Here is an 11,682-nt window from a genome sequence, read left to right on the forward strand (position 1 = left end):
GCAGGTGAGAGGACAAATCCTAAGAATTTATTGTTTTTAGAAAGTGCCATTATCATTGCCATATTCTCTTAAAACATATATATTTGAAAACGAGTTGATTAAGGCTTCTAATGGTGTTTCTATAATATGATAAAAGCAGAGATTGAGATGTGTGTTTGGAACAGTTTTTCAAATCCCCCGGGGGTATTTAGACTCCAGGGTGTTAAGCACTCATTCACAACTGTCCCATCGCTAAATGCTCTCTTGTGTTGCGTGATCACACAAGTATACCTGTCGTAGTGTGCTTTTAATTTGATAGGTCTAATTATTATCTCCGCCAAGGATATAACAAAGTCTATGGATTTGCTATCCAGTAGCCTAATAATTAGGCTATGTGCCACGTCCGATTTCGCAAGTGGTGTAGTAGGCTACATTTAAAAATCGACAGCCGCCTGTCTTGTGCGATCATTCCCCCTCCCCCACACTCGTCTAACCAGTTCATACATTATAGCCTACCTATGCGGCACTGAGGACGACACTGAGCCCGACACTATGTCAATGTAAAATGTGTGTGAGTGCGCGCTGAACCACGAATTAACATATTAACTTTTCTTTTCAGCAGACATCGCAAACATAAACAGAAAGTCTTTTATTTTTTTTTATAAATCGATGCATTTTGTTTTGATGGTTTCCGGAGAGGTTCCTCGACTGGGTTTCGAACCCCGGTCGCTGACGTACGACACCTATGCTTCAACCACTTGCGCCACAGCTGGATGTGAACTTTAACAGGCTTTATTCGGCAGATGTAGGGCCTACTTGAAACGCCGATCAAAAGTTCTGACATGTTAAACTGACGTTAGTTATTAATTCACCACATGATAAAATGCTGTCATATAGCTTGACGCCCAGCAGCCTATGGTAATCTATGCCTATCTCTGAATCAACATGAATGCATACGATACATAAGTTGCTAGAAACTTATTTTAAGGAGCTAGGCCTGCTAGTCGATGGTTACAATGAATTACCCTCACTGCCCTATCGCATGTCTGACCATCCATTGTTACAATGTAACAAAATGCGCGATCTTCTCCATGCATGTAGCCTACGGTTATAAGTAAAGTGACAAGCATAGGCATGTATTAAAGAGATTTCTGTTAAATACATTTTATTTTCAGTCGTCAAAAGTGGTGGGGACAAAATCTGTGATAACAAGGGCTGGGTACATGTAGGCTACCCAGCGTCGCCGGTTAAAATGAACATGCCTCCGTTTTAAAATAGCCTACACATTTCTAAGTATTCCTAGCATGTAAATGTTGTCAAAATGTCCATCTTGTCCATCTCTTTCGTCTTCGCCTTGACGTTGACAATAATAGCCTATTCACGGAAATGCGGTCTTGTAACCGTAATGAATTCATGAATTAATCTAAGGTTGCCTTAGTATTTCAGGTTGAATTGAAGGCTATTTCCTTCTGATAGGCCTATATGTTTCTAAAACCATTTTCATTCATTTCAACAATGGTTTATTGAAACGTCATTTGATTAATTTCGCCAGTCATCACTTTCATTTTAATGATTAAATGAGACGGATATGCGGAGCATTTCTCTCCCTCTCCATTGACCAAAACGTTGCTCTGGCATCTCTGCTGGACTGACTGAGTTATAGGCTACGTCGAGTGAGAGAGCTGTGAGGTAGGCTGTAAACATTCGAAAACTCTGCAACTGCAATCTAACATTCTCCGCTTGTCACCAGCGCGGTGTCCTCGGGTTTTTCCATGAGCCGAACCTTCATATTATTAGGGCGGTCTATGTTGCCCCCTTGCGGTTGCAGTTTTCCCGATGCTTCGGGAGTCCCGATGTGCGGGAAAGAAAGGAGCATTCTCAACCCGTACCATCTGTACGTCACCGGGTTATAGACCTCTGAAGTTCGCCTACAAAAAAGCTACCATCTTTGCCCATATAAGGAGTTACGGTATCTGACGATTTTTCCTATGGGAAATTAACATGGGGATTTGGAATTATCACACCTGTTAAACTCTCGCGGGGATGACAAAATCGGAAATTGAGGTGTTTTCCTGAACACACTTTTGTCCTCTGCCTTCGAGAGGAATCTGTGATCTCCTGTACGCGAAGGCGGCAGACTTTGATTTTCGCTACCCCAGAGCTAACTTGCAATGCAACTTGCCATTAAGCTAGTTAGCCAGTTAGCTCTGGGGTAGCAAAAATGAAAGTGTGCCGACTTCACGTACCGGAGATCACAGTATGCACAAGAAGGCAGAGGACAAAAGTGTGTTCAGGAAAACGTCTTTATTTAAGACTATGTCGTGCCCGCGAGAGTTTAACAGGAGCGATAATTCAAAATCCCCATGTTATTTTCCCATAGGAAAAATCGCCAGATACCGAATTTCAAAGATGGCAGCTTTTTTGTAGGCGAACTTCAGAGGTCTATTACAAATTAGGAATGAAACGCCCCAACACCTGCTGCCCTGATTAGCCTACCTGTGATAAGCCATGTCTGCAGCACTCATTCCCAGATTGACACAAAATCACCATGGTTGATTGGTTGCAGCAGTGCTGCACTCCCTCTCCAAATTTCAGAACGTCTTGCCCATTTTGAAAGCCTTTTTCAGAAATGTGAAGTGGGTGGAGTTATGGGGTGAAGTGACTCAATGTCTGTGTCTGAAACATCAGTATGCACGCTGGGCAGTGTGCATTTTCCGGAAGTTACATCAGAATAGACTGACGAAAGTCAAGCACTCTCACTAGTTGGGTACATCGTTTGGCGTGATTTCCAAGCGTGCATCGATGCATCTTTTTTGGCCTCAGATATCCCATAATCCATTGCGCAGCGCAGGTCAAGCTCCAATACGTAGGGGCCAGTCATACTAAAAGATGACGAATGAAACAGAAGAAATAGATAAACAAACCATGGCGGCAGCAGCAGGCAATTCACCGGCTCCCTCCAAGTTCGTCATGAAATGTAAGAGAAATTGTTAATTATATGCTCGTCTAATGTGTATGTCATGTGCCTGTATAATGTTGATGTTATGTTTCCAACCGTTATGAAATTGTACTAGCGTCAATATTTGTCGGTGTCGTAATGTATAATTTTGGACAACTTGGCTTGTTACCTCGCATGAAATACCGTAGGCTACTACTGCCCTACAAAGTGCATTAGTGTTAAAGGGGACATATTATACCTCTTTTTAAACGAGGTTAGAATTGGTCTCTCCCAAATTGAGCCGTTTCTGGGCTGGCCACGCCTCCGGCTGCGTGTATTGATTACGCTGCCCGTTTCACAGGTGAAGATGACTACAAACAGAGCCTGGTGCTAGGGTTGGTCTATGCAAATTCCCTTAGTATGATACTGCGTTCATGCAGCCCAGAACCTCGGAGGACCCGCCTTTAAAAAGTCCCGACCTCCGAAAAAAGTGTGTTCATGAGATCAGTAACTGCTTAGTATGGTTGAGCAAGAAGGAAAATGTCTTGGGCGAGTGTTTCTATCTGTGTTGTTAATTTAGTGACAAATTACCTTGCCTATTCGTAATGACAGTGAAATTCACCTCTTGTGTTGCAAGGGAGGCCGTCGTGGTTGGAGAATATGATAGTGACGTCAAGTCGGACACCTCGGGGCACAAAACTTCCGCACGAGTCTCCGAGCAAAAAATCCAACCCGACCTAGCGTTCATGTCATTTTTCCGCTATCGGAGGTCAGAAATTTCCGAAGGTCCGAGGTGCATGAACGCACTATTACATCAGAATAAGGGAGCAATCCAAATGGCTCACAGCAGCATACTATTCTTGACACCAAAGTCTTTCTACTGATCTACAGAAAACGGATGGATTTTCACGCTTGGAGTGTTTATAAGAACAGTAAAGGCCTAAATATGAACACAAAGGCCCGCAAAAAGTGAGTTTTGCATAATATGTCCCCTTAAAGAATGCAGAATGTTATCAGTGTAGGTCAGTGAGGTGTGTGTGATTTGTTGTATTCTACAGGATTGTAAATCGCCAAGTTCAGGGCAGGGTACAGAGGATGGTAAGCCCACTGCTGGTACCTGGCCCTGGTTTACCGTTATGGATGAGGTGTTGGGGCAAAAGCCATCTGTCACCCCACCTGTTCTGATCGCCTCCATCCCTGACAGTACACCAGGGCCAGGTACAGCAATCAGGCTCCATCCCCTCCCTCCCAGGCCCCAGGAAGGAAGAGGGAAAGGGAGCAGGACAGGACTAGTGGTGTGTTGAAGTGTTCTTTTGTCAGTTTGTTTTTCATGATTCCATAATTTTTGCCTTGGAATGACTGATTCCATATTTTTTTTCCCCCTCTGGTAGGTCTAAAACAAGCAACTGTTTCTGATTAATACATTTTTTTAATAGTTCGGAATTTTGGACATAGGACCTTATTTCCAACTCAGTCTGGGTGATATAGGTCGGTGAAGACCATTTTCAGTGAATTTCTGCCCTTCCTATGAGTTGCAGCGTTCATCTCGTGCTAATCTGGTGCCAAGAAAAGGCAAGTCAACGGTAACATCCAGCCTGCCACTGAAAACACTCCACAGAACACCCGAAACAAATACATTTTAACGTCAGACTATCGATGCACATGCCTAGTGTTGATAGAACCATGTTAGAAATAAAACTAACCTTGCATCGCATTGCAATAGCCTACTTTGCTCCCTGTATGGCAGTGGCGGATTGATATTGAGAAACTTGTCCCTCAAAATGTAATAAATCATTGAGTTGCAAGGTTAGTTTTATTTCTAAAATTATTCTATCAACACGGACATGTATATCGATAGTCCGACAATTTAATTGACTTGTCTCAGGTGTGCGGTGGAGTGAGTAAAACTGTTGTTGATGTCAGACTGATGTTACCGTAGAAATGTGTTAGCTCAAAACCAGCGTCAGCAAAGGGGGACGCTGCAACTGAAGGAAGGGGCTAAACATGATAAAAACGGTCTCCACCGACCTATATCACCTCGGTAAAGTTGGAAATGAGGTCCTATGTCCAAAATTCCGAACTATTCCTTTAATGTTTCCTAAAGCCAGAATGTTGCCATTTGAAATTAACTTAATTTTGTGTCATGTCTGTGATCTGTTTTTTTTTCTAAAAAATTAAACAACTGGATTAACATCCTCTAAGACTGGTGATTCCATAATTTATGCCAGGGGTTGTACTTCAAGTGTCTGTAAATAGATGCACCTGAAGCATCTCTTCATCATCCCAAAAGATCGCTCTATAATACAGCGGCCGCGGGACTGACTTCTGTTGAACCTTATCTGTCCCACGCCTCTGAGTGGCCTCTTGTATGGTGTAACAAGCGCCAGGGGTCTCTCAAGACATGGGTAGCCACCATCCGCCAAGAGAAAATACCCTGGGGGAGGGTACAGTCCCTTGGTGTATAGGGGGCTATTGCGGAGCACACGGGAGTCATGTACACTGCCAAGGTAACCAATAAATACGTCAATGAACCGGCCCTGATGGTCACATACAGCCTGCAGAATGATGGAAGCAAAAAGCTTCCGGTTGATGTAGCACTGACCATCAGGACCGGTTGGTGCTTTAATTCGGACATGGCATCCATCAATGGCACCTACAGCCTTCTCAAAGGCCCTATGGGCCGCCAACCTTGCAAATCCACTTCCCACAGCCTGAACCTCATTGTCAGTCTGTGGGAAGTGGACCACCCTATGTAGAATGCTATTGATGCTCTCAGCAATCCGATGGTTAATGTGATGAACTGTTGACCTAGGCATACTGAAAGCACAGGCCACCACTCTGTAACTGGCACCTGATGCCAGCCAGAATAAAAAGACTACCAACTCCATTGTTGGGCCCCAACCATGCTGCCTATTGAGGTCCAGGAATACCAGCAGGTTATTAATGGCAGCACGGCTCAGATGCAGGTCGGGTCTGGGGTCCTCCCCTCCAAAGAACCTACGGAGAACAGGCACATCTACATTCAGCTGGCAGTAGTGGACCCGCTTTATAAATAATAAAAAAAGTAATATAAATTAAGATGCGGATGGATGTCAGAACATGTATACCCAATAGCCTACCTGTCTTCTGCACCTTTAACAGATTACAAGACTCCAAATAGGCTAATTATAATAGATAGATAGATAGATACTTTATTGATCCCCAAGGGAAAATTCAAGGTCCCAGCAGCTTAACACACCACACCATACACTACAATGTAAAGAGGAAAATACAAAGCAAATCAACAATCAGCATGACTAAAGGAGCAGTAAAATATTAGAGATCAAGATGTGCGTGAATGTACTGAGGTGTGTGTCAAGTTTGTCAAGTTTTGTAATGGCCATGTTTTATCAATACTAACAATAAACACTTATGTGCTTAATATCCACACATTGCAGCATATGGAATAAGAATGAGAATTACCGGTCTTTCAGGGGATCTAATTAAATGGCTGTACAAAAACCTGCGGCGCTGCGTGTTTCGCATGGGGACCGGGAAAATTCATTCTTCCATTTCGAACAGAGTAAGCAAAAATAAACCCAATTCACGATCATCCATCATGCAAACAAACAAGTGGTGGCGGGCCGATTTGAAAATGCGTGCATGAGTAACACGCCCCCCAAGAGGGCATTTAATTTTACGTCATGCAAATCGTCAAGCAACACGCCCCTCTCCCCGAGTCAGGTGACGGCAACTAGTTAGTGCTGTCCAAATGTAGGTAGGGACGCATACTGAGGAGCGAGCTATAAGACGCTACTGGAAAGAGGGTACTATCCAGTGTGCATGCTTGACTTCTGGACACAGCCTTTAATACCTTAGCTGAAAAAATATAGTTGGGTCATTCCGTGTCAAATCAGATAAGATTGTTGCTGCACCGTCTCAGATTTTGTTCAAACTTTGTGTATATCATCAATGGGTCCTAAAACCAAGGCCTGTGAAATATTTCTGTGGAAATCATCTGTCTTCATATCTTTTTTAGACCTTGAAATTCTTTAATTTTTACAGCTTGAAAAATACATGCCATGTCTGGGCATTAATATCTTGACAAATATGTTACCTAGCCTCCCCAAATTTTCTAGGGTGGAAGATCAACTTAAGCATGTGTAAACAATTTAAAGTCTGTACTAAATGTCTCTTTACTCTCGAAAGGGCCTTCGATTTTGGAAAAACGTAACCTGACTTTCGCCAGATCCTGATCCAGGATCTGGGACTTCTCGATAGGAGATGTATTTCTGAAGGCGGGTCCTTGTAAAACATCCTCGCATGTGATTTGATAAACCACTTGCCTTTTATCTTGAATGACGTGCTAGCCTTCTTCAAGTTCTTGCCAAACCCGGTCGGAAGAAGAGTAAAAACATCCTTGCCACCAACAAATGTCTTCAAAACTATTCTCTGAAAGAATGAATACTCGATAGATTCGACAAAACAGTTGAAATAGCAGAATCAATGTCAGCACAAGACTCCTCGCTGCGTGCCGCCATTGTTATTTGAATCAAACACTCGCTTCGGCGCTCCTGATTGGCTGCTCATTTTTTTATCACTGTGGCAGGGGTTTGGATTGCCCTCGCGTCCAGACCCTTGTGTGGAGCTCAGCGAAACGCCTCTGGTGGAGCATGGCGGAACTACAAGGGTCTGGCGAGAGTCAGGCTAGGAAAAACGTGCATTAAGTGTGATATTTAGGGTATTAAAAAAAACTGTTTATCTTTTTCACTTGGTATCAGTCACTATTTCCTCTTCAAATACAGCACACAAATGGACTCTCTATCCGACCACATAAAGACCTGGGGATACTTCCAGTGTTGCCAACTTAGCGACTTTGTCGCTAGATTTAGCGACTTTTGGCCGTCTCTGGCGACTGAAAATCTTATCTAGCGACTGACAACAAATCTGGCGACTTTTTCGTTTGTCTGGCGACTTTTCCCCTTCCTTGTCTGAGTCGTCACTGCACTTCACGCAGCTCTGAACTCTCGTCCTCCCTCCCTCTCCCGACCCTGGCCGCCTCTCCCTCCCGCTCCCGTCCCTACACAGCTGTGCACCACCACGCACGTTCAGTTCGACTTACGTTCTACAGGCAGCCGCGTGCTTTAAACGATTGGCTGCTCTGCTCAGTGGCAGCAAATGCAAGACAGCGGTCTGGATTCTGGACGCTCGAAAACGGCAGGCAGTAGTTGAGCTCGGACAGAAGAATAGCTTCCAAGAACTACAAGCAAGCATTAGGCTACAGATCTGTCAGCTAATCCTGGCCATCCCCTGCCATTTTATTAAATTATTGACGCCAGCTATATGACGCAAAATGAAAGTAAATAAAACAGCACGCAACTTCTGTTTTCAGTGATAGGCTGACCGTGTGATAGAGCCACAATTAAACATTGTATCCATAAGTTAAGCGGGAACTATAACCTTCTGAGATTCACATAATGTGATAAAGTTATCAGACTTCAATCAGTGAAAAGCAGATGCAGGGAATAGGTAGGAAATTACTGCTTTTCAGCCACGTAGTAATGCTCATTCTGATGTAGGGTATGACAAGATAGTAAAGTAGCCTATCCAGAAGTGTAAAGTGTATCAATTAACATACAAGTAGGCTATATTAAATTAAATATATTTGAATTAGGCTCTAAAGTTGCCTATAGGCCTACTGTATATGAGAAAAGCAAACAGGCATAACGAGTTTTTAAAGGGACCTCTTTTTTTTTTTTTTTGGAGGGGGGGAGGGCACGACGTAATGACGTAATTGATACGCAAATTAGCGTGTGACGTCATCTAGCGACATTTGGCGACTGTAGTAATGTGTCTGTGCAGATGGAGAGACTCAGGTCGGAATGCAAAAGTAGAAGAAGACTTCCTTTTTTATTAAGCTACCAGTAGGTTGTAGACATGAGACATAAACAAACAAAAGAAACCACTGATAAAACGAAAAACACAAACATGGGATAATGCCCACTAAAGCTAGGCCCTTTACGTACCCATACAGACCGAGACAATGTGCCCTCTCACGGCAGAGGCCCATCTCCCGAATGAAGCGCCCAATACTCTTATATACTATTGGCGCGAACCAAACACAGCACACAATCAATTAGCGCACCCACATATCCTCTAGGCTAGATACTATGGAGCGCAACACATTGCTTGACCACATTCATGTGCAATCATCCAGACTTTGCTACAGTTCCCCAAAATAACAAATAAAACAAAACAACTGAAACACCCCTGTCTCTATGAGCGCTTCCCTTATGGGAGCGCGCCCCGTCCCTTTAACTGGGTCTCACCTCCGACACTCTTGTCGCACCCCGGAAGACAGGTAGCCAGGTAAGATGCACAATACACAATACAAAACACACAATACACAGACAAACATTGGCACAGTCGAACGCGATTCCATTTAGATGTAATTTGTGCGCACACGGAACCCGGCACAACTGCCCCGACATTATGCCTTGTGTGGCAGAGCTGAGGGGTCTGGACGACTACGCCATCTAGGGGATTGCGCCCCAAGAAATTTAGTTTTCAAAATAGAACTTGATCAAGGACACAGGTTCCTACATCAAAAAGGACTGAAGACGTGTTTTCCAAAAAAATATACAAATACTTTTTATTGGGAGTTTGACAAGATACCAATGGAGTGGTCACTCCGTAAAAGTTTGAGCAGTATGACACAATGATAATATGTGGACCATGGGGGCACAGGGCCCTGAGAGGTTAATCAAATTTGGGTGTGGGGAAAGCAGGACTGTAGCTTACCACGGCAGGGGGAAGGCGGACGAGGAGGGGGAAGGGTCCAAAGCCACACCACACGTGAACACGGCAATATCAAAATATAAGCAAAGCAAAGAAAGCAAACCACTAAGGTGCACAAAGGAAAGGACCATTGAGGGAAGGGTTCCGCCACCAACCCGCTGCTCTAGGTCACAGCTCCTGGCTTCCACACACAGAGAAAGAGAGAGAGAAAGGCAAACTGATTAGTAGGGTCAGTGAGCTGATGAATATCAAAATAGCTAGGTAGATACAATATGGAAAAGCATGGAACACTTATCTTTAGCAAGCCCGGCCCTGGGGCTCAGTGCTAGGCGGGCGGCCTCTGCAGTCTGCCCCAATAGTCCACTGTAAGATAATGACACAATAGGCCATGCAAACATACAAGTACATGCACCTCAACCACAAACACACATGCACACGAGCACACAAACACATGCACCGCAATCACAAATACACATGCACACGAGCACACAAACAAATGCACCCCAACCACAAACACACGATCACATGCACCCTGACTGGAACACACAAACACACACACACACACACAATCATGTGCACAAGTACACACGGTTTTGTCGGACAGTGGACGTCAGGGCAGTACACCGTACAAACAATACCCAGCCACAACACAAGGCACGACCAGTGGTTTCCCCGGGACACAACCGGAGAGGGGAGTTAGCCACCTGGCTGATCAGCAGAGAGCGACGGTAATATGATGGTAGAAACAAAGCAGCAGCAGCGAGGCCTATGTAAAGCCACGATCTGGAGCACTGCACAGGCTTCAATTAGATTAAGCTGTCTGGAAGCACAGAGGAGAATTAGTACAAGCCAAATATCTCTAAATGCAAAGCTAGGGTTAGATTACCTACCTGGAGGCACAGCTGATCCGACGCAGCAACCGGAGAGCTACCGAACAGTGCTAAACCAGACGACAGGTAAACAAGGCAGATTAAACCCACCGGAGTTAAACAACGGTGTATAGCATGCGTTCAACGTTAGTAAGGGAAAAGCTAAAATACCTTAATGGCACGTTTTCCAAGCACACACACGTTCAAACTGGACATACAAACAGTCCACTGCCACGCGAAGACTCGTTCTAAAACAAGGAAGCATAACTAATGACGCGAGCACACAGAAGCATGATTCAGTGTCGCGAGCGCATCAAACACAGTGTGGATTCACAAGAGAGATCGCTTACCTTATAGGCGAAGATGCAAGAAACCCGAACATAAACCAAGCTGCAGCAAGGCCCAACCAAGCTGCCTGCCAGCTACCCAACAACAGAAGCTAGCTCTTCCAGTGACGATGGGAGAACGGAAGACGCACAGTCAGCTGATACCTGGCCGTAAATATACTCCAAGCGGGAGACGCCCCCCTCATTACGTGCCTACCTCCAACCTGGCAGCTACCATAGGGAAACAGGAAATCACAAGCTACCCTGCTACATTCCACCCCCACTTTTTGTGTCGTCGACCCGACGATAGTAAATCAATTTTAAAAAACTGGGTTAAGGCGGAACACAGGAGTCACAGGTTCCCTCGGGTAGACTGGGGCAGCCGGTATGGGTTAGAGTGCTGCCCCGCATTACCTCTAAGAGTGTGGCGTGGGGCTGGATGGCTGCCTTCGTCCGAGTTAGCGGATGAGGTCAGGGCAGTGCTACCTTGTCCTTGTTCCCCATTGTCACCAGAAATGACTCCCGTACAGGTTTCATCCTGTAGGCCAGAGGCCACTTGCTGCTCTTCAGCAACTTCCACAGACACCGCACCAGGGATTGGTTCCAGTTGGTCGAGATTCTCTCCCAACTGAGAGGTGGATGAATGTGACTGTTCTGGGGCGATCACAAACAAATCACCCTCACAGACCTCATAGGGAGGTGGGGAAGGTGTAGTTATCACAGATGGTTTGGTACCTGGGCTTAATTCAGGATGGTCCCGCTCCATCTTTGCCTTCAAGAGAGTGCGGTGAAC

The 11,682-nt window shown here is 44.9% G+C and overlaps 1 long non-coding RNA gene across 1 annotated transcript; it reads right to left on the reverse strand.

Moving 5' to 3' along the window:
* Positions 1-10,553: 10,553 nt before the first annotated feature.
* On the reverse strand, positions 10,554-11,030 carry LOC134099325 (uncharacterized). The gene is made up of 3 exons (XR_009941119.1): positions 10,914-11,030; positions 10,735-10,811; positions 10,554-10,634 (listed from the first exon to the last, which is right to left on the reverse strand). It is a non-coding gene; the product is annotated as an uncharacterized LOC134099325 (long non-coding RNA).
* Positions 11,031-11,682: the final 652 nt, after the last annotated feature.

The sequence above is a fragment of the Sardina pilchardus genome, chromosome 13 (genome assembly GCF_963854185.1).
Source record: "Sardina pilchardus chromosome 13, fSarPil1.1, whole genome shotgun sequence".
NCBI classification, from domain to species: domain Eukaryota; kingdom Metazoa; phylum Chordata; class Actinopteri; order Clupeiformes; family Clupeidae; genus Sardina; species Sardina pilchardus.